This window comes from Strix uralensis, chromosome 1, assembly GCF_047716275.1.
Source record: "Strix uralensis isolate ZFMK-TIS-50842 chromosome 1, bStrUra1, whole genome shotgun sequence".
In the NCBI taxonomy this organism is placed as follows: Eukaryota; Metazoa; Chordata; class Aves; order Strigiformes; family Strigidae; genus Strix; species Strix uralensis.
In genome coordinates, this window is record NC_133972.1 from 112,483,835 (window position 1) to 112,506,899 (window position 23,065).

Consider the following 23,065-nt stretch of genomic DNA (forward strand, 5'->3'; position numbering starts at 1 on the left):
GTTTTTCTACCTAATTTTTTTTTGTCATGAATCATTTTGGTACAATTATTTTCAGTCTTTAAAAATCAAGTAAAAGATGTTTTCTTCCAAATTTCATGTTGAAAAATGTAATTGTATTCAAAGTATAATAGTTCCAATAGATTTGAAGAGGGCCACAAAAATTATCAGAGAGATGGAACACCTCTCCTATGAGGAAAGGCCGAGAGAGTCAGGGTTGTTCAGCCTGGAGAACAAAAGGCTCTGAGGAGACCTTCTTGGGCTCATAAGAAAGATGGGTACAAACCTTTTAGCACTGCCTGTTGCAACAGGACAAGCGGTAATAGTTTTAAACTAAAAGAGGGTAGATTTAGACTAGATATAAGGAAGACATTTTTTCCATTGAAGGTGGTGAAAGACAAGGTGAACAAGTTGTACAGATAAGTGGTTAGATTCCCCATCCCTGGAAACATTCAAGGGCAGGTTGGACAGGGCTCTGAGCTACCTGATCTGGTTGAATACATCCCTGCTTATTGGAAGGGGGTTTGGCCTAGATGACCTTTAAATGTCCCTTCCAACACAAATGATTCTATGATTCTACGATATTTTGCTTTATTTTGAAAAATACATTACAAAGTCAGCATATCTTGTCATATATTTTTAGAGAAAGAAAAGCATCACCACAAATTGAGGTATAATTCTGATTTGGAAAGGTCTGAGGCTAAGAGAAATATTTTATGTTTCACCCTATTTTATTCTAGACTATTAAAAAAGTAGATGGGGATTTTTCAAGAACAAAAAAATTAAATTTTTTTTTTCAATGAGTTGGCCAAGTGTTCCATTAGGAAATAAAACAAAAATTCTAAGAAAATCAATGCAAATGAAGACAAAATAAACTAAAAAATCCCTGGGATCTTTCATCTGATGTGATAACAAAATATCATACTACTTCAAATGCATCTGCAGTTCTGAAGTTTCCAGTAGACAAAGCATCTTTCTCTGTACAGTACTAACCATTGACTGTTCTGAGTGGAATAGTCGAGCTTGTAAAGTTGTTTGTCTGACTCTAAACAATTTATAAAATACAATGAGATTATCTTTACATCAAGAATGCCAACCAGGCAAATTGAGGCCCTGAAAACCTGCTGAAAATCTCTGTTAAATGAATCACATGATAAAGTCATTGTTCATCTTAAACTGTAGAGAAAAAATGTACATATTTATACTGTACAGAAATGAACAAAGCTTAGTCTCAATAGCTCTATGCTAGAAAGGAAAGAAGTGTTCTTTTGAGAACTATAATTTTACAACAAACTAAGGAATGAGATGTATTAAACCAGGAATATTTATTATTTTAATATGTTTTGTTAACTATAGTGATAGTTTCTTTATTTATCCAAAATGTAAGCAGTACATGTCCCTGAAATGTACATTAGAGTGCCAAAATTGGAATGCAATTGTAGAGTCATTTTACAGGTTTAATGTAGGTATTGGATAAAGAGATTTTTTTAGCAGAAAATATTTAAAATCCAACTGTATTATTCTTAAAATAAAGAATGTTTGTTCCAGGCAATGACATTTTAGATACTAGCCAAAGAAGTTCCATATCATGTGCTTGTACATGTAGTTAAACATACAGGTAAAATGCTACATTTTGTTTAGTTCATTTGGACAACTGCTACTTTTAATTAGCTGTAAAGTTGTGCACAGTCCAAAGAAAAACAGTGACAAAGCAGTAAAAAAAGTATGTTCATAATGTGGTACTTTTAAACTAAAGAAGATAAATTATATCACCATGGGTATATGTCTTAAGTTTTTAAAGTTTCATTCATTTATATATTATCACATTAAAAGTGTGTGAGTAGGGGGGAGAATTTTCTAGATTTCAGAAAGATATAATTAAAAATTTATTAGTTATTAAGGAATGGTTGGCTTGTAATGTATCCAATTCTCCTTTTAATCTGCCTATTAGCTTCACATGTTTTATTAATATTTTCTCCAAACGTACTAAATACAGATGAAGCGCAGTTGTAATGTAAGTCATGATTGTTATATTTTAGGTTGACAAGGAACAAAAGCATGTCTTTAAAATTCTCAGATACTCTTTGAAGTTTGTGTTAACTTTTCTCATAATCCTTGTCACACAAAATACTGTTGTCCTTCACCAGGCTGTCTGGTTGTTAAATAGCAATAATGGAATAACTGTTGAACACTTTGCAAATTGAAATATAGACAATGTAATCTTTAATGTGTGTTTGGCCTGTTTGGTGTAGTTGTTTTCACCTCTTTTTTCTACTACTTCCTGCATCACTGTAAAACTTAATAAAAAGTATTTCATATGTCTCCTTACAGAAAAGCTTTTCTCTGTGTCTATGATATTTTCAGATTAGAGATATGTGAAATACAACCTCCTTGATTTTCCTCCCTTATAACCAGTTTTACTAAGTAATTTAGAACTAGCCTACTTAACATGGAGATTTCACATTCATAACAAAGTTACACAGAAATGTTAGGATATTTTAACACAACTCAATATGCCAATTTTTACTGTAAAACAGAAAGAAACATATTAACATATATTCATTTACATATAAATGCATATAAATTTGCCGTAAAGGGTTGATTGGCTCAAGAAAGCATGGTAGTTTGGTTTTGAAGTAGTCAAAGGATGAGTCTTTAAATGTTAACAATTGCAGATTTTTCTCAATTAACATAGAAACAAAGCATTCTAAATTAGCAAGCCAAGGAAAATTTTGCTATTATTAAATGCAGAACTCTGTAAACACAGTATCTGAAAGCATTAACTTCAGCTGTGGCACTCATGGTTGATACAAGTGCAAGTGGTAAAAAAATTTCCTTAATTGACTTCAGAACTGTGACTGGGAACCTAACCCATATTTTTTGACAACTTTTGAACAACCCATATATATGCACCACATAGGCATCAGGAACTATTGCATTTTATATGCAGGAAGTGATGAAGCCAACTTCAACTTATCCAAAGTTAGTTAATGGGTACCATAATGAAGTCCCTTAAATCAGCGATACAAGGAAAATATAGAACTACAATTCACAATTACTTGGATTTTTAAATTTTGTGACCCATAAGGAGGCTTACCCATTTGTGGAGTTCCATTTGTAATCTAAATTAAGCACAGTTTAAGAATATACTTTTTAGGATTTTGAATTTAAATAAGTTCTTTTTTAAACAATAACAAGGCAATTAAATTCTCTTTCTTTTTTTAAAGTCATCACCAGGAATATCTGGCCCAAACTTACACTCTGGTATGTTATTATTTTTGTCATCAGTAATGATCTTATTACATTTGTTCATGGCACTTCTTTTAATCACCTCGTGGATGATCTCAGGAGTCCAAGGCTCTGTCATTAAAGGATTTACAAATTCAGCACCTGATGTTGTTCTTCACCATTAGAGCTCTTCTCTGAGGAGCCACAAAAATACTTTGCAATTCTTAATTAAGCTTTGCATTATACCCATGGTGTTATTCTTAAATTATCAATGAAGAACTCAAAGTAGTGAGAGGTTAAATGACATCCTATGAAAGCCTGTCAAGGAGAGTAGTGTTGCAGTGCTGCCCACCCTTGGTCGTTCAGCAACCCACATCACCACTCCCGCAGATTGGTCACCCAATTTGTGCGGCCTGCTTCCTGGGCACTTCTGCAAAATGATCCTGGTTAGCCTAATCGCTTTTTAATACATTTCTAACATTACATTTTTCTAACTAATTTGATAGAATGAGGTCAGGGAGTGAGGACATTGGCAGGAGAACAGTCCCTCCAGGGGACGACAATGACAAGTAGCTGTAGAAACAGAGGAGAGTAATGTTACTCAGGGCTAGTCGGGAAGCAAGTGTTCCCACACTGAATCGAAGAAAATTTGCCTCCCCCTACTGCAGTCTGCTACTTGTGTGGCTGATGTTAGATTGTTACTGCTACCATAACTTTCCAGGTAATCCTACGTAGTGGCTGCAGAGGAAGGGGTTAAGTATATCAGTATGTGTATATACATATATATAAAAAAATTTTATTTTAATGTTAATTAAAAAAAAAAAAAAACCACCACAAAAAAACCCCAAACTTAATTTCTTTCACTATCCTCTTTTTTTTTTTTTCCCCTAAAAAAAAGCTTAAAGTTTGTAAGTGTAATGAGCAATAATTGGTAGTAAATTCTGTATTTTGACTTGTTTACATCTGAGCTGCTTAATACTATTATTTACAAAACTGCTTAGGTGAAAACATCTAGTCATCTGAACAACTAAGTAAAATACTTTTTCACCAACTGAATCTTGAGTAAGTTTTTAAAAAGCAAACTCGGTTTGACAGCTGTGAAAACTGTAGTCATGTAAGTCTGCATAATTCAAGGCCCACACATTTGCAAAAACTGCTAGGGAAAGGCAATAGAACTAGAAGCCATATTTCTGAAGTAAATTAAAGCTTTTTAGAATACAGAGAATGTACTTTCATTGGAAAGATGAATGGAATACTACAGTATTTGGAAAACAGTAATTATAGGAATAATATGTTTTTTCTATTTTGTGGTCTTTTCTGAGCTAACAGAAGCTGCCCAGACCATTGGAAAAGCCATGTGTTTTCCATCCTTGGACATGGAATTAGCTCTAACTTCAGAGCTTGAGTAGCAACTTCCAGACAACCTCCCAGAGCTTCTTCCAACCTAAATTGTTCTATAAATATTCACTTTATGACAATCTTAGCAGGGAACCTGCACTTGGAGGTTGAAGTTTAAAAATAAATACATCTGTACAAAAGTGTATATATACTTTTCTTCATGTCCGTTTCCCTTTTGCAATTTTTAGTGATCAGTGATCAAGTCAAGATCAAACCAAAGTGAGTATATTAACTACTTAGGTCAGAAACTTCCTCTAGAGACTAAGCAGCCTTCACTGAGAAATGGAGCTGATCTGTAGAGATTATTTCTATCTCTGTTCTGTCAAGTACTAGACTACTCAATGTTTTTATATCACCTATGACAGATTTCTTTCACTGACATTTCAGGATCCTCAACTATCCGTAGGATGTTATGGGAGCTGTGTTTTTGTCATTGGAAATCATATTTTGTGTAGCTGATAAATTTTAAGTTCCATGTATTAACATGTAGAGTACTTTTCATAAATTAATGAGAAGTATGTTTAATAATATAATTAATGATATCTTAACATGGCAAAACATTAATTTGAATATCAAACAATGAAGCAATAACTTTCTTTTTACTGTCAGAAAGCCACCGTTTGAAGAAAACTGGCAGACTATCTTACATTATGTCATGTGTCAGAGTTCTTATTTGTCACATTCCCTGTGAGAGCAAAAACACAATCCTTCATGAAATAGAAGTCTGTATTGCTATACAGCCCTTCAGATAATCTCATAATATAGCATTAACTGGACTATAAAGTTGTGATTTTTTTTTTCCCAGATATTTCACAGCAGGCATTATATACTCTTTTAGGGAATTCTTAAAGATTTTTTTTGGTCTTGTTTCCAATGACCTTGTAAATCCTAAACAATGAAGTACCTCTTAATTGCCAAAGATTCTCACAGTGCAATGTGGTTGTGTAATGTATTCCTTCCCTTCCACAAAGAAAAGTCAAGAGATCAAGTAAGTATTGAAGAAAACCTGTTAGTAGTATTACATAAATGACTGAACTATGATGAAATTGTTTTAGAGAGAGAAAAGTAAGTAAATAACTGGCCTGGGGTTAGCAGTTTTCTGTGATGTGGACACATAGTTTAAAAGAAGGGCTGAAATTATTAATTAACTCTGTATAGGGTTTAAGAACAAATTTTGCTTTGTAATAACTGGAAATTTTCTGACTGATTTCTAATTCTGTAAGGAAATGCTCATTCATCAAAAACAAAGACATTTGCTGGAGATTCTCTCTTTTCCTAGAAATCTGGCCCACTGAATTTTCAGTACATACATTTAAATGTGAAAATTGAAATTCTGTGTATCAAAATTATGAAAACCAAGAAGTTGATCTCAGATAACAATTTATTCATTGTTTTGTTTCTATTGCTATCTGTGTGACACTTCACCCAGATATATGTTGAGAACTTTCTTAATTAAAAATTTGATGGAAAGGAAAATTAAATTTAATGTCATGATGATAGAGATGTTTCAGCACTTCAGGAGAGGACGCCTATGTTTCAGTGAAAAAAGTTTGACCTATGTTATTTCCTCCAGCCATGTATTATCTTTCTCTCTTATATTACCTATCTCTGTTATAATCAAGCCTATCAAGAACATTCAGAAAATAGTCTAAAACAGACTGTTAAAGAGACCTGATGGCTCATAGAATATCTCTCTTGTTCATGAAGATTATGGCTCCTTTTAAATTAAATCAATATATCTTTCAAACATTTTGTCACTTTGTTGGTCCCTCTAAAGCTCTTTAAAGTCTTCTGAAGCATCAGCTCTTCTAAATAATTTTGTATGATTTTAAAATTTTTGCTACTTCATAGTTTGGCTACAGTTGCATCACTGAAATAAATACAGAGCATTTTTTGTAGTGTGGATTGTGTAAGGGTCCAAAGCCCTGCCACTCTCTCAGGGTGAGCACCATAGCATACAGGATAAGCCCCTTGGCAAACCTGACACTGCATTGTGAAGAAGAAACATTTCTCACCATCAACAGCCTCCCCTGTCAATTGAAGTGCCTGTTTTGACATATTTTATCACAGACTTAATGGGCCAGAGAATCTTGACTTACATCTGGTATATCCCTTTCCCTCCCTGGTTTTGTAAGTCTGCTATGGGGAAAAGAGTAATCAAGAATGTCTGGAGAGACTGAACTGACCTAATGAACATATGTCTGAGTTAATGAACATTTCCATGGACTCTGTCAGTGCACTTCCTAAGGCAATTGTAGGCACTGAGTGGCTGTCATTTTCTGAGCTACAAACTTGTTCAGTTAGCTTGTCTCAGCAGTAACTCACTTCAGTTAGTGTTGCTATTAATAACTGCATTTAAAGGAGCTCTAATTTTGCTAAGGTTTCAAGCTTTTGTTAGGGGCAAAATGCTGCACTGATTGATTACATGGATCCATAACTGCATGCTGCTAAGTGAGAGTGAGTGGTCTGATTTCTTTCATATTTCATTTATTTCCTAAATCTCGAAGTCATGCAGCTGAAAGGAGACAAGTTGGAAGAATATATGCATCTTGGGGATGTTAGGAACAGGCTTCCCTATACTGAGGGACTGTCTCCTTTCTTCTCTGTCTGGGTCAGCTCTTATTTCTATTCCAGCTCCGGCTATGCAACCTCATGAAATATCTACCAACTTGCTCCCTTGAATAACATCACAAGGTTTTATTTTTGTGTCTGAGTACAGGGGAGAGTGTGAGGGTCCAGCAAGTTGTCAGCAAGCACGTGTTTATTCTGGTAGTATCTGGGGTATTTTTGGAACACGCTGTGCCAGCTTTGCTATCTTTTATGTAAGCAAAAAGACAGTTTACCTCACTAGTCACAGTAGTATATGGTTACTTTAATTAAACTGTAAGTTATTTTAATTAAGCTCTATGGCTCTCTTATGACAGCAGACTTCACTTGTCTTTGGGACTGTGTGAACACAGCCAGCCTGAAACTGCACACATAGAGTATTCACAAATCCCCAGAGAATTAAGTCAACTCCACCATCCTCTCCTTCCTTGCTCAGGTAATGGCACACTCTTTCACAACAGTGGGGGGGGGGGGGGGGGGGGGTGTGTGTGTTTTGTTTTTTTCCTTCTAACTAAACTACAAAAGATGAGCTACATTTTTTCCATCAACGAAAAAACCACTAAATTATTTTACCAGCCAACCAATGTAATGTGACTGAGTGGTAAAAAGGCAATTGTAATTCAGTGGAGATAAATGTAGAATGATGTGCTCAGGGGAAAAAAATTCCTAATTTTACATAAAACATGAATGGCTATAAGATGCCTGTTCCTACACAGTGATGGGATTATAACTGATAGTTCTGTGAAAATGACAGCTTAGTGCTCTGTACCAATCAAAGAAGCAAAAAGTGTTAGGAATTTTTAGAAAAGGAAGAGAGAACATGAAGACGTCTTTACTTCTTTGTACAAATTGACAGTGTAGCCAGTCCTTCAACACTATGTGCAGCTCTGGTCGCAACAGGAGTGTCTATAAGAGGATGTTGTGTCTCCCTCAAAAGGGATATAAAGCAGTTGTGAAAAGTACAGAAACAAGAAAGAGTTTCCATAGAAGAAACAACCAAAGTGAAGATTCTCCTTTGCACAAGATAGATGCTGACAAGGGTATGATACAGATCTAGAAAACTGTAGGCACAAAGAAGGTAAATAAGTAATGATTGCTCATCATCTTTCCTGTCACATGAGTTAGATGCATCTTTTTAAACAAGCAAGTGTCATAGTTCATTTAGGTTCAAAAAGTAACAGGACAAATATGTGGAAGAAAAATCCACCCAAGCCTAAAAAAATACAAAATCACTCTAGCCCTAGAAGTCCAGAAACCGCATACTTGCTGTCAGATATGCTGGGGAACTGCACGCCTGATTTATCCCTTTCTCTGGGCATGTGTTCCAATCCACTGTCAGAAACAGATTACTGGGCTACATGTACATTTGGTTTGACCTGTTTGCTTCGACAAAAATGAAAGGAATATACATTTTTTTCTATAAAATATCTATTTCACTTTATGAGCTTTTACTTCTATTTTCTCTTTCTTCCATTTAAGGAGATGTCACTGAATGAATTGAAATTAATAATATGAATAACATATAATACATATATAACCATCTTTCAAATAAAGATAAAGATAGACACTTTTTTTCTGGTAAATATTAGAAGCTGCATTCCTTCTGTCCCATATAGTTCTTCTGGTTGAAACTTTGAGAGAAAATTCTCCGGCAAGCCACAGCTTGCATTGTTCAGCCCTTCAGTCCCTGTGAGGGATAGAAGGGCTGTTACTCTGTAATGCTGTACTTGTGACTCTAGTGGAGAAGTATTGGTGGTTCCTGATCCTTCTGTGTACTCTCCCCTTCATAGGACTGCCCCGTACCCAAGAGTACCTCTATGTAGACACGTTGCAGTTTCAGACTGTTTGCACAAGGGATTTTCTGTAATCCCTACCTTCTCTTCACAAACCCTCACAGGATGCTAAGTACTCCTCTTCACATATTTGGCATGTTATGTCAGAAACCAGACAGAATACTCTCTTTTCATTTATTGGATTGATCCAGCTGACATACCAGCACCAAGGCACCAGAGAAGAGAGTGGTCCATTGCTGGTCAAAGACACCAGGTGAGCACAGCTGAGTTTTCATGCAGAACTGCCCATGAGTTACCTATATTTACTTTTCTCTTTCTGAAGAAAAAGACAGAAATTGTCATGTCACACCAAACTCCTTGGGTGACTCAAAAGTGTAATTGTGATATTTTCCCTATAAGATCATCAGTTAGCTTTTAGTAAAGAAGACATGAAGGAAACAAGGCTCCTTCTGCTTTGCCTTGTTTCTATGCTATAGAGGTGATTCCTGAACATCAATTAAGACAAACAAAATTTCTCAGAGGATTTTGAATTAAGCACAGAGAAATGTCACAGGTAAAGTCAATTTATTGCAATGTGAATTTAGCTCAGTTTGTTCTCTTTGTACAGACAACCAGCAAGCTTGTGAGCTTTCAGGTAGTAGGTGCAAAAAAGAAATTTATCATTATGTTTATGCTGACTGTAGCTCTTGCTATTGCTCTGTCTCTTTAGAGGTCTGGAAATGTGATTTATTTCCTGTCTTGTGTCAATACTGATCATAGCAGACAGGCATCTCCTTCACAAAAAACACGCCTCAGCTGGCACTAATCACTCTCCTCATTGGCAAAGTCAGCACAAAGGCCAAGGTCTGAATGGAAATGAAGACCCAACCTCTGTCTGGTCACTCCTGGTCAGGGCTGAGGTGTATGGAAGGATTATTACTTCAGCTGCATGGTACTTGCTCTGTGGATAAATTGAGAATTTCAATCTTCCTGGCTGCCAAATCAAAAACTTTTATGGGCACTATATCCTTTAAAAAATAAAAGGAAGAAAGAAAGAAAGAAAGAAAAGAGAGAAAAAGAAAAAATATATATTGACTGTGTTTCTAGTAAGAGTAAAACCATTTTAGCTGTACATCTCCGTCATGATCTATTTGCTTTTATTTATAAATGACAGAGTAGTGGAAATATATGCAATGAAATATTGTAAACTGTTGCAATTTCAGCTTTGCATCTTCAACCGCTATGTAATTATCTCCCAGTGTATCTGCCACTGAGGCTCAGTATGTATACCTCTTTTTAAAGAGACATGTTTTCACTCACATTCAAAATAGCTGGGAAAATAAACACAAATGTAAAAATGGTATGTATATACATTTGAAATAAGGTATTGTATATCTTCTGCAGTCTTTAAGGTTGATTATTGCAATAATTATATTGTTTAGTTTTATTACACCTTTCCTTTTAATGCATATATGACCTCAACATAAAATTGCCACAGAGAAAAAGGTAAGAAATTGTATGCATATTGCATATATGAAAAAAAATTTTTTTTAAAAAAAAGGATGTCAAAGTAGAATTAAGTATTCTTTTAGACATTTTGTAAGAATTCAAAATACAGTACTGTGTGGTTCTCAGGTGCAGATTTAAGAGTACAAAGTTGCATATCCTGTTTAAAAATAAAATGAAACAAAACTGGTCAATTAAATGCTGAGAGACGTGTCATGAGAAGAGGAAACCACCTTCTTGTTCTCTGTAAACTTTCCAAATTTAAACACTTTTTTTATTGTATTAAAAAATACACAGACAAAGTTTTCAGGTAAGGAAGCAGTTTTTGTAATGCTATAAGAATGATCCAATCTAAAGAAATAAAAGTAGATACCCATTTGGAATCCTGCACTGGCCACTAGCAAAGTACCTAAATCATGCATTCATGAACAAGAAAAGTCAAACTGATGGTAATGTCAGTACCTAAGCCTAGCGGCACAGAGCCTTCTGCAGAAATAGAACAGGTAACAGTAAAATTATGAAGAGAAATGAAGAGCTTTCATCAAACAAATGAACCACTTGAGGAGAAATAAAGTATAATTAAATGTTTAAAACAAAATATACTTTTTAACTCTTTTAACAAGCTCATATATTTACTGTAATCAGTATGCCTAACAGGCAGTTTCTATTGTCTCACAGAGCCGTATCCTGCTAATCATATTAGTAAACCTTTGTTTTTATGAGAAGTCACAAGGAATTCAGATAAAACACCATTTTGAAGGATATCTTTAATTTGACCCCATTTTTCATAGACCTTATAGAAAATTTTCCTATCATCAGCTGAAGAACTTCACCAGTAATAGAAACAAAGTTTATATTTGAGACTGTTCTGTATCCTTCAGCTTTTGTCTCCCTAAAGCCTCATTTATATTTTGATTTTCCAGGCAAATGTCATGGTAATTCATACCAATTTTTTACTGAATAGGTTTTAGCTGACACATCGCATAGGTACCTCTGTGCTACCAGCCATCATCTGGGTGTTTTCATCTGGCAGAAGACATAAAATAACTGTTTTCCTTTTTCTATTGTCCATTTCATGACCCACGAACAAGGAACTTTTTGACTGTATTAAATTCATCAATATTCTTGCCATTCAGTGGTTAGAATTCAAGTCAAATTGGACACAGAAACACAAGTGAATTCAAGAGTTTAGACAGAGTCAAAATGGATTGTTGTGTAGATAACAAGAATATGCAAAATTAGAGCAGTTATTGGAAATACATTCAATCTCCTACTCCAAGGTTTAAAATGACTTTTGAATAATAAAATTTAGAAGAAGAATCTGATACTTTTTCTCAAGAAAGTGATAGACTAACCAAACCTCAAATCTAATTTAATTTGGCTACTCTATTTAAAATATTTATTATTCTCTTGTCTATAAGAAATCCTATTTGCACATCCACTACACTCTGCTGTAAAAAGTCTAATAAATTATCTGTTTAAAAACAAGATGTCATGACTGATTAAATTTTTAGTTGTTGTTTTCATAATTATTATCTTTGTTGAAGAAACAATGAAGGAATCCTTCTTAGAGTCTGCACTGGAGTATCGTTGGTTAAATATTTGTCCATTGTGTATCAACAAGGTTTGGGAATACCACCTTCTTCCTACTGCTCTACATTGCAGCTTGTGTCTTCACTTCTCAAGACCTCTGCTATCATACTAGGCCTGTCTTTCTCTGGGCTACATCTGTGAGGGTTAGGGTTGTAAAATCATGGTAGTGTTAAAGATGGACATTATGTTGGAAGGGACCTTTTGAGATCTAGTCCAAACCCTTGGTCAAGCAGGATCACCTAGAGCAGGTTGTCCAGGACAGTGTCCAGTAAGGCTCTGAATATCTCCAAGAATGGAAATTCCACAACCTCTCCACGTAACATACCAATTTTTCACCACCCTCACAGTAAAATAGTGTTTCTTTGAGTTCACATGGAATTTCCAGTGTTTCTGCCCATTGCCTCTTGTCCTTCCACCAGGCAATATTGAGAAGAGCCTGTCTCCCTGTTTTTCATACCCTTCCATAAGATATTTATATACATTGATAAGATCCCCCTGAGCTTCCCCTGCTCAAGGTTAAAGAGTCCCCTAATATTAAAGATGATCCAGTCCTTTAATCATCTTTGTGGCCCTGTTCTGAACTCATTACAGTAAGTCCATATTCTTCTTGTATGGGAGAACACAGAACTGTACCCAGCACTCCAGACATGACCTCACCAGTGCTGTGCAGAAAAGACAGATAACTTCACTTGACCTGCTGGCAATGATCTTCCTAATGCATCCCAGGATACTGTTGGTCTTTTTTTTTGCCACGAGGGCACATTGCTGGCTTGTGGTCACCTTGTCCACCAGAATCCCGTAGTCCTTCTCAGCAAAGCTGTTTTTCAGCCGATCAGCCTCCAGCATCTACTAATGCATAGGCTTATTTCTCCCCAGAGAAAGGACTTTGCATTTCTTCATGCTGAACTGTGTGAGGTTCCTCTCAGCCCATTTCTCCAGCCTGTCCAGGTTCCTCCAAATGGCAGCACAACCCTTTGATGCATCAGCCACTTCTCCCAGTTTTGTATCATCTGTGAACCTGCTGAGGATGCACTCTGTCCTAGTGTTCAGGTCAGTAATGAAGACAGTATTAATTAATTAGGATAGTTGACCCCTGGGGTATACTGATAGTGACTGGCTTTCAACCAGAGATTATGTCACTTATCACAACCCTCTGGACCTGGTTGTTTAGCCAATTTTTAATCTACATTATTGTCTGTTTATCTAACCCATCCTTTGTCAGATTATCTACAAGGATTTTAAGAGAGACACTGTCAAATATTTTTTCTAAAGTAGAAGTAAAAAATATCACCACTCATCCACCAAGCTAGTCACCTCATTGTGGAGGTATAGGTTAGTCAGACATAATTTCGCTTTGATAAAGCCATGCTATTATCAATGACCTTCTTGTCATTCATTTGCTTAGAAATGCTTTCCAGGAGGATTTTCTCCATCACCTTCCCAGGGCAGTCATGTGAGGTGGGGCTGACTGTCCTTTAGTTCTCCAAATATTCCTTCTTACCATTTTTGAAGTTAGGAGTGATATTTGCAATCTTCCAATCTCCACAAAACTCTCCCAGTTGTCATGACTGTTCAAAGAGAATCTAAACTGGCTTTGCAGTGACATCAGTCAGCTCCCTCAGCACTCATTGGTGCAACCCAACAGGTCCCATGGGCTTAAGGATATCTGGTTTGTTTAAATGCTCCCCACATTGTTCCTCCTGCACTGGGGTAAGACTACCATGTTCCAGCCTTTCTGTCCTCAGGAGCCTGGGGTTCCTAAACACTGGTTTTCCTGGTAGACTGACACAAAGAAGGTACTGAGTACCTCAGACTTTCTACAGCTTTTGTCGCAGTCATCCTGCCCCATTCAGCAACTGACCCACATTTTCCCCAGTCTTTTTTTGGCCATTTATGTAATTATAGAATCCTCTGGTTTTGCCCTTTACATCCCTTGCCAGATTCAGCTCCAGATCAAACTTGGCTTTTCTAACTCTACCCTTGCAAGATGGGACAGCAACTGTTGCATTTAAGGTGATGAATTAATTTGGTAAGAGATGAATCCCCTTGCGTTCTAGCCGGTCCTCAGAGATTAGAGGGGCTAGGAGTGGCTGGGCTTATCTCTTAATAAGTATGTCAATTGGGGCCGTAACTATAGGTCTGACCCAAATGCATGAACAGGCCATATGTTGTAGGTCAGGTTCCATTCAAGAGAAGTCATCAGATTCATGAATAGTACGGTTTATTTTTATGCAACATCTACAGATTCTTTGAGATTGCCTACGATAAATGCACAAACTGCAGGTTGGCTATATAGCACTACACAAAAGGAAAATTATTGCAGTCACACACACTTAGTTCCCAGGTAATCACTCGGCATAGCTTAAATGGGGGCGAGGACGAGGGCTTAAATGTTACCAAAAGGCGTCCCTTTGGGGCGGGGGGGGGGGGGGGGGGGGGGGGGTGCGCGAGGAGCACAAACCCGTCGATCTGTCCCTCCAACTTGGTGTCAGATTATTGTCCCTTTAAATTAGACACAAACTTGGGGTAGTATTTATCTTAGTATGTATGTGTGAGTGGGTGGGACTGTAGTCAAGCCATTACCTTTTGAGTAACGACACTGTACATTCCTTGGTGCGAGGGGTACAGCTGTTTTTTGTGGGAAAAATATGGAGGATGTGAAAAAAGGCTGGCTGGCTACTGCAAAAATCCTTGAGATAAGCGAAAGAATGGGACCGGGTGGCCTACATCTCGCTTCGCATTCCTCCTTGGTGCCACAACAAACACAAATCATTGGACCTCCATCCTGTCCTGTGTTTGCTCTGGGCACCCTGTGTCAAGGAAATGTGTGTTTTACAGATTTCTCACTGTTTTGCTTTTCTCACACTTCCAACACTTAATAGCAACTCTAGACTCCTCCTAAGAAGTGACCTGCCTCCTTTCACATAAATCAGTGATATAACTGAGTTTCCCAGCTATCACAACTAAAGGAAAGAAAACTGGAGCATTATGGCAGAACCTCTGAAAAGTGTTTTATTAACTTAGTTGTAATATTTGTCTAACACTGAAGAAGCATGAAGTATCTTTGTTGTCCCAGGGGAAGAATAAATCTTTTCTGAGCAGAACAGATACAAATTGTCACAATTAGATCACACAGTTGAGTTCTCAAAGAACAGCAAGGCAATTCTTTTAATTTTAGTTGAATATTCCTTCCAATTTTTTTAGTTTAGTGGTGAAGCATAACATTTACCTGAAATCTTCAGCTGGTGTAAATTAAGGTAGCTACACTGTAATCAATGACTTAATTACTTCAATAAAACTATATTGCTAAATGTGAAAATTTACCAAAACTTACTACATTTTTCAGTCTTGAGTAATAACGGAAAAGAAAAACGTAATGATTTCAAGATGTTTTAAGATTACTGATACCACCTGACCAAGCTCTTCACCTGACCAAGAGCTCTTCTGAAACTTGGAATTTTGCCATGTTTCAGCATACTCACATTGCACAAAAAAATCTTTAATGAAATAAGTACAAGATTATTAAGAGAAACTTTAAATCTTAATTTTCAAACTTGTAGGAGTAGCAGTTTAATATGTATTGCATGATACAATAAATTTTTGTTGTAGGAACATTATAAATTCCCATTTTATTGTTAAAATGATTTGGTATAGACTGATGATTTAGCATAGATTGAAATGTTCTATCATTTTTTAGACTGAAAGGAATTTTCTAGACCAAACAATTTGAGTTGTAATGACTGAGTGTTTTGAACAAGGAGAAACACAATCACTATTTATATATTATGACAATTATTATTTTAACATTTCTGAGAAAGACAAAGATGAATCCAGGATAACAGAAGAAAGAAATGCATCCAATTGCCTCATTAATAAGGACAATTATTTATTTTTATCCTGTTATATATTACTAATTCTAAAATATATATATTAACGACAGTTAATGTTTAAACTCTGTAAAGTTTGCATCAGAATAGTAACACTTTAAGCTCATGTCCCATGTCATGCTTTCTCATGACAACAAGTTACTTCAAATCATATTCTAGATGGTTTTAAGGCACTGCAAGACAACAGTTTGTCATCTAGGAAAAGGAAAAACAAATTTCAGGTTGGCAACAGATTAACTGACTGGTACATCCATGGCTAATATTTCCATCAGTAATATTTTTCTATCAGCTAGTACTACTGTGAGTTTACATGGAAAACTGCAAGTGTGAAGTGGTAGCCACAGACATTCCCAATCCCCTTGCCAGAGTATTGGCAGAATAGCAATGAATTCCACAAGTCAAAAAGTCAATTAAGCCATTTGTGATGAGAGCCCAGGACATCTTATGCTTATACAAGATGAAATACTGGTGCTCTATTTAATGATATACTAATAATCCTCTTGGGGGGAGTTTATGCTTTAATAAAAGACTTCAGAATATCAGGGAACATTTTCAAACAAGACATGGAGAGTAGATAAAGCAGCTATAAAAGTACCTATTTATTTATTTATTCGTTTATTTTTAAAAAAGAAAAGCTCGTCAAGAAATATTTTTGCTTTTGATTAACAGTCTTTCTGGAATTTGCTAGAAAATGTCTAGTAAGCTGGATTAATCAAGTAGTTCTGTTCTTGTTGAGCACTTAAAGAACTTTGCTTCTACAGTTAGTATAAAAGATTAAAAAATTTCATTTAAAATAGGTGGTTGGCCTCCATGAGCTCTCATCTATTCCTCTTCTGCATTCCAAAGATTCTCTTTCCTCTACTTCCTTTCAAAAAAATATTAAATGTCACTTTGTAGCTGCAAATGCTTCCAATATTTTTAACATGATAATGAAATCACTTTGCAACAGTCAGTTCAAGAAACTGTAATTTGGGGAAACAGGAAAACAGTTTGATGAAACTCAGTTGTTTTTTTTTTTTCCCCCAAAACCTAATCTACAATTATATTACTTATAATTCTTTTATTTAAAGTAAACAGTAAGATATTTTTCTTGTGCCAGTTTCTATATAATAACAAAAACTTTTTCTCAATTCTGTTAGAACAATCGTATCAATAAATGTTCCTAACTACAAGCTAAAATAACTTCTTCACACATACGTAAGAGCCATTATGAACATGCTCAAACACATGATAACATGCTGTAACTTTCACTTGCAAACAGCTTGGTTGTAAAAGCAATTATACACTTATTTCATTTATATATAAGTCCATTTGCAAACAGTCTGATTCTGAATGCAGTTATCCACTTATTCAATTAGAGGAACTACTTGAATATAAAGCCAGGAGGAGAATAAGTGGATAACCCTAAATTTTAAATTCTATTCTTAATTCTGCAAGACAAAATGCAATAATAACCTAGTGTGCTAGAGTAAGTGCATATTTTGTCCACTGGGTTCACTAGACAAGATACTGGACACATACAGAGAGACTGATAGAGCTATAAACTTGCCTTCTTCAGAAAATTGCCTGGATTTTTTTATCTTTGTATGACATTACTGAAGGATTGGAATTACTAGAGGTGAAATTAAAATGTAAAATTCTGTTCTGCACCTATGAATCTGACTTCATCTATGTGTTAAATGTTCAACTAGCTGTACTGTAAGGAGTTTTTTTCTCTCAATTATAACTTAAACAGAAGATTAAATGTCTCTTTACATTTACAAAGAAAAAAAATCACAATCTACATTTTTCCTTAATTTATATCTTTCTGCCATGTCACCTGAGTCTTTCAATAGTATACACAACAAAACACACAACAATAGCAAGGCACAGTGATTTAGGAATAGAATTTGGACTCATGTCTGAATTATTTTGGTTTTATGAGTTTAATTCTGGCTTCTATAGCCTTTGAAAATACTTTTGGGGTAGCTGCACTTCATGAATTTGTCAGATGCTGATTTCAATTACAATGTTATCATCTTGACATAATATCCCAGATGCTACAGGAGTTATTTCTGATTTACATTAATATTAGTTTAGTAAGAATTAGTGCCACAGATATTCTCGAAGTGTATTCTAAAACACTTCATGCCTGTCATCTAATTATGTCTTTGAGGGCTTATATTTTTAACACAATAGGCACTAAATCATGTATTTATACAGATATATTATATATGTTTATTTTTTTAATTCTTAAATTATAGAAGCTTGTTCAGGCACTTGTAGATTATTGACTGCTGCTATGCCTGTTTTCTTTAGTTCCCACAGAATTACAGAATTAATTTTAACAATAAATGGTTATCATGATAAAAGGGAACCTACTGCAGGCTTTTCATTACAATTATTTGCCATGAGAGAGAAGGCAGTAGAAAACAATGCGATGACATATAAAGATATGCAAATATCACTGGAACCAGAAAAAGCAGGGACAGAAACTTTATACTGCTCACTACAGCTGAAGACCAGTTTGTGAAAGATGGTGTCCCCACACAGAAGACAACATAACACATCCATGCACAGGACTGAGAAAATGGGAAAAAATCTTCCAGATGATAAATTTTTAGCATTTTCAATGTTCCACAATTACCTCTGAAAAGTTGGGTGATAGCTCAATTATGTACAAAACTCTCTTGAATTAAAAATTGAGAAAAAATGTTGTAAGATTTCATTATTAAGATTCCCCAAGTTATCAGAGAGATTCATCAAGCTGCTTAAGTCCTTTTTTAAAGTACTTACGAGATGACCATCGTTTCATAGGCGTTCATCAGGAAGAATTGGTTAGATTTTTCTTAAGTTACTTAATCTTTTTTCTGAAACCTATGGTACAGCAGATATGGCAATTAATCAAATGTTCATGGGAAGTGATAAACAGTGACTGCACATTTAGGTGGCAATAGAGATTTACTAGGATATAACTTGACCCTGAAACTGAGATCTCAATTTTCATGCAAGGACTCACTGCCCTAAACAGTACTTCCAACAGGAATCTTCTCATGTGCCTTTTCTGCCATTTATTTACTTTCACATAACCAGCTAAAAACTATGGCTTCTCTAGGTTCAGAACATTGTACAGCTTTTCCCAAAAATGCATGCAAGCAGACAAAGCCTTCTGTGTCTCCATTTTCACAAATATCTATAGTATAGGAACAGTTCAATTTCCATCTTAACATTTATCCTGACATTTTTCTTTGAAATAATTCCTGGCAACTTGACAACACTGGCAGAGCAGTGTTTGGCAACATTGGTTTTCATTTCCAGTCCTTGAAACAGAATGAAATGTAAGTGCCACATGTCCAATCATGTAGTCTTTAAGGTATATCTAAAGGATTATTTACCCCTTTGAGGTAAGAAGATATTTGTAATGACTACATATTCATGTGGACACAGATGTAATGAGGGTCTTAAATATACAATCTACTTATCTATCTGAATCAAAAGAGCTGGCCATGGACAATTTTTTTTTTTTTTTTTTTTTTTACCACAGTAGTCTAAGCAATATTCAGAAATAATAGTTTTCTGGAAAATAATAAATTTATAAAAAGCAATTGCTTTTTTTATTCAAAACTGTGTAAGTTCACAAACATTTATCTTCTCCTTCTTGATTCCATCTACAAACAGGATAAAAAGTGGTTCTTGAGAGTACTTGCAGAAGATGACTGGCTTATCAAATTTCTTCTCCAGGCAAAAAATAAAGAGCTTTGCATCATCATAATCATTAAAAAAAAAAAAAAAAAAAAAAAAAAAAAAAAAGACAATATTTAAGAGTAATAAACAGAGAAAGATTCATGAAAATATAACTCATTTAAACTGAAAGGATACTTTTATCCAGAAATGCGTTCAAACTGCTTAAAGGTCCTATTTCTCACTATCTATTGCGTTATTCATCAAATAATTAGAGCATAACTTAATTTTGTAGATATATCAAATGATGTAAATTCTTTTCTTTCAGCTTTACTTCACCTTTTTTTTGTTGGAATACATGGTGCTGAAGAGTTTTTGGCATGAGCAGGCATTTTTTATAAATCTATCTGTATCAAATTAACCTCAAGAAATTTTATTAAACAGATTCATTTGTAATATGGATACAGTTGAAACATTTCTTGTGTATATCAAAAATACACTCTTACTCTGGTTAAAGACAAGGAAAGCCTATTGTTTAACATTTAAGAGCCACACTAGACTCTAAAACCCATCAGTACAACTATAACAACCATATGAAACACACAATAAACATCTAAGAAAAAGTACCAGTACAATAGTACTCTTTTTTTTGTTCTGTGAGAATGTGAATATCAACTGAAAAATCTCAGACAGCCACTACTTCCTATAGATTAATGAACTTTCATCTTTGGGTCAGAATCATCAAAGCTCCAGGACAAAGCATCAGGGCTCCAGGAATGCTGTAATATGGATGTTCAAAATCACAGGTTTTTAAAGATTGCATACTGAGGAAAACACTTAAATCACTGAGGTGTTTTTCAAAACTTTGATCTGAATCTCTAAGGGATTTGTAGCAATGGGTACTACTTTCTTTAATGGATTCTAAATTCAGCCTTAGGGGCTGACATTTGGAAATCTTTTCTCTTCCTACTCTGCCAGACTGTCCTTTGGGACTGATGTGTATTACAGGGTTTGTTTTCTGAGCACGATACTCAGGCCTCTGATTTAGCTGGATGCTTAGATTTCCTTGTCCTCTGATGTGTTCAGTCACAAGATGAATTCTCAAGGAATAGTCATTTGTCACAGCTGTTAGTGTACTGGAAGCAACAGGTCTAAGGATATCTTAGTGCTCCCGCTACCCACCATTTCTACAAGCAGTGTTGGCAGACAGCACATATATGACTTAGTGACATTGATGCTCCCTGGCTCCCCAGCCTCACAGCTCATATGTGATTAACAAGCCCTACAACCAAGTGGCCTCATGTGTCAGCACCAGTCTCAGAACTTGTGTTTGTCCTCTGGGGCATCATGACCCCACTTCTGACTCCCCTGTCTATGGTCCTGGTCAGGTAGATCCAACTGCAGAGCCATAGGTACCATATTGGAGCTTTTTTCATATACAGCTCCTTCCAGTGCAAAATCATCAGTGACAATTTCATCACAGTCTTACGGCAGAAAATATGTTTCTTCCACACAGACCTATGATCTGATTGTTCGCATTATGTGGTGTGTGGGAGTTTCATTCCATGCACCTGTCCAGATACCATCAGTGGAAAGTTTTAATAGGCTTTCTCAGTCACTAAGAGAACTCTGTTTCAACCCTTCATGAAGATACTTTGGTGCCTACCTCTTAAAATAGCTGTTATATTCTTTTTGGGTTTCCTCTGTGATTATTTTCCATAGTTGTCTTTATTATTAAATTTAAAGTCAGTGGCCATTTATTTTGAGATATCAAGATATTTTGTGATTTCCAAGAAGTGATGAAAACAGGTGATGCATAACTTTCACGTTTACGACTAAATCCATAAATTAGAAAACCAGGTCTTTTACAACACCCTTTCAACTTTTATGTATGTTAGAAAATGGAAATAGCTTAAGATCTTCATACACTTCCCCGATAGCTCCCTGAAGTTTCTTTGCCTTGATTAAGTGATGTTCATAATACACCTGTCAATCAGAAAGTGATTGCTTCTTTTTCACTTTCTGATGCAATACCATCAGTGAGCGATTATAGATATAATGTCATCTTAGTAACATAAATAATTTGTTAAAAAATAAATAAATTATGTTATAATGACTCATTGTCAATTAGCAGTTTTACCATTCCTTATCAATGCAGTAACTTCACTTGCAAGGATTATTTTGAGATGTTATGTTAGCCTTGGATATAGAGATTTCAAGTCTCAGGCTGTAACTTTGTATATCAACTGTTCCTGGTACTTTCTATAATTTTCCTAACTGATTCATTGATATATTTAGATTAGACTCTATACATAGACAAAATCACTTGCTGAAATATTTTTCCCACATCTTTTATCCATAAATAAATTTTGTTACTGTTAAATAGGTTATCCAGATTTTCTTCAGCACTATACTCTTCTGCATTTGCAAGCTATGAAAGTCTTCTCTTGACTGTTTGAAGTTTCTTACATTTCTCTTGAGTATTATTGAATAATTTGTTACTCTGTGTGTTTTAATACTATTAAAACAAGGGAAGGAGTGGTTTTAACTGAAAATATTTTCTTTTAGATCTTGCACAGCTTTTTAAGTTATCATCTGGTTTCCATCCCTTCCTTAAATATATCTTCCTCGTTTTCTAATGTTTTTGTCAATGATTGCTTTAGGTTTCATTTCTGTAAGAACTATAACTTAAGTATCTCTTGCACAGAAACGGCTAAAGTTTCCAAAGGAATAACTGGAACAGGTTTACTGTGATTGTCATCACTCTTCCTGCAACAGCTGATACAGCTGGAAAGTCTCTAGGTCGGAGTTCTGTGTTCAAATGGAGTTTTTTTAACTTTTTTCCTACTTTAACACAGCTTTGGGTATTTAATATGGCATTTTGATATCCAACTGTTTTCTGATCAACTATTTGTATGAAGATGAATTACAAATACAGAAAATAAATTGCACGTGATAACTACATTAGCATAATACTATTCTTTCCTGTAGCCTAATAGACTTTTAAAGAAAATACAATGAGCAAATAGATCAAAAATAGCAGAAAAATTCTCTCTCCCTCTTATCCTAGAGGTCTAGAGTTACATTTCTTTCTTTGTTTTTGGTTTGTTTTTTTTTTTTTTTTAAATAAATAAATTCTCCTTTGGCATGGTCTCTTTTTACTAAAAAATAAAAAAGACATCTCTCTGAGGTCCAATGGAAATCCAGATAATCTAGTCCTACTGAAAACAATGGGAGTTCTGCATTTTAAACAAACTGGTCTTGGTCCTCCCAAGGAGATAAAAGATGGAGAACCTACAGAAAAACCACAATTTATTGAAGCTACATAGTGTTCTGGATTTTTTTTTTTTTGTTGTTTGATGCATTTACATTTTCTTCCTACCCTGGCCCCACACAGGCTTTAGGAATCTAAATTAG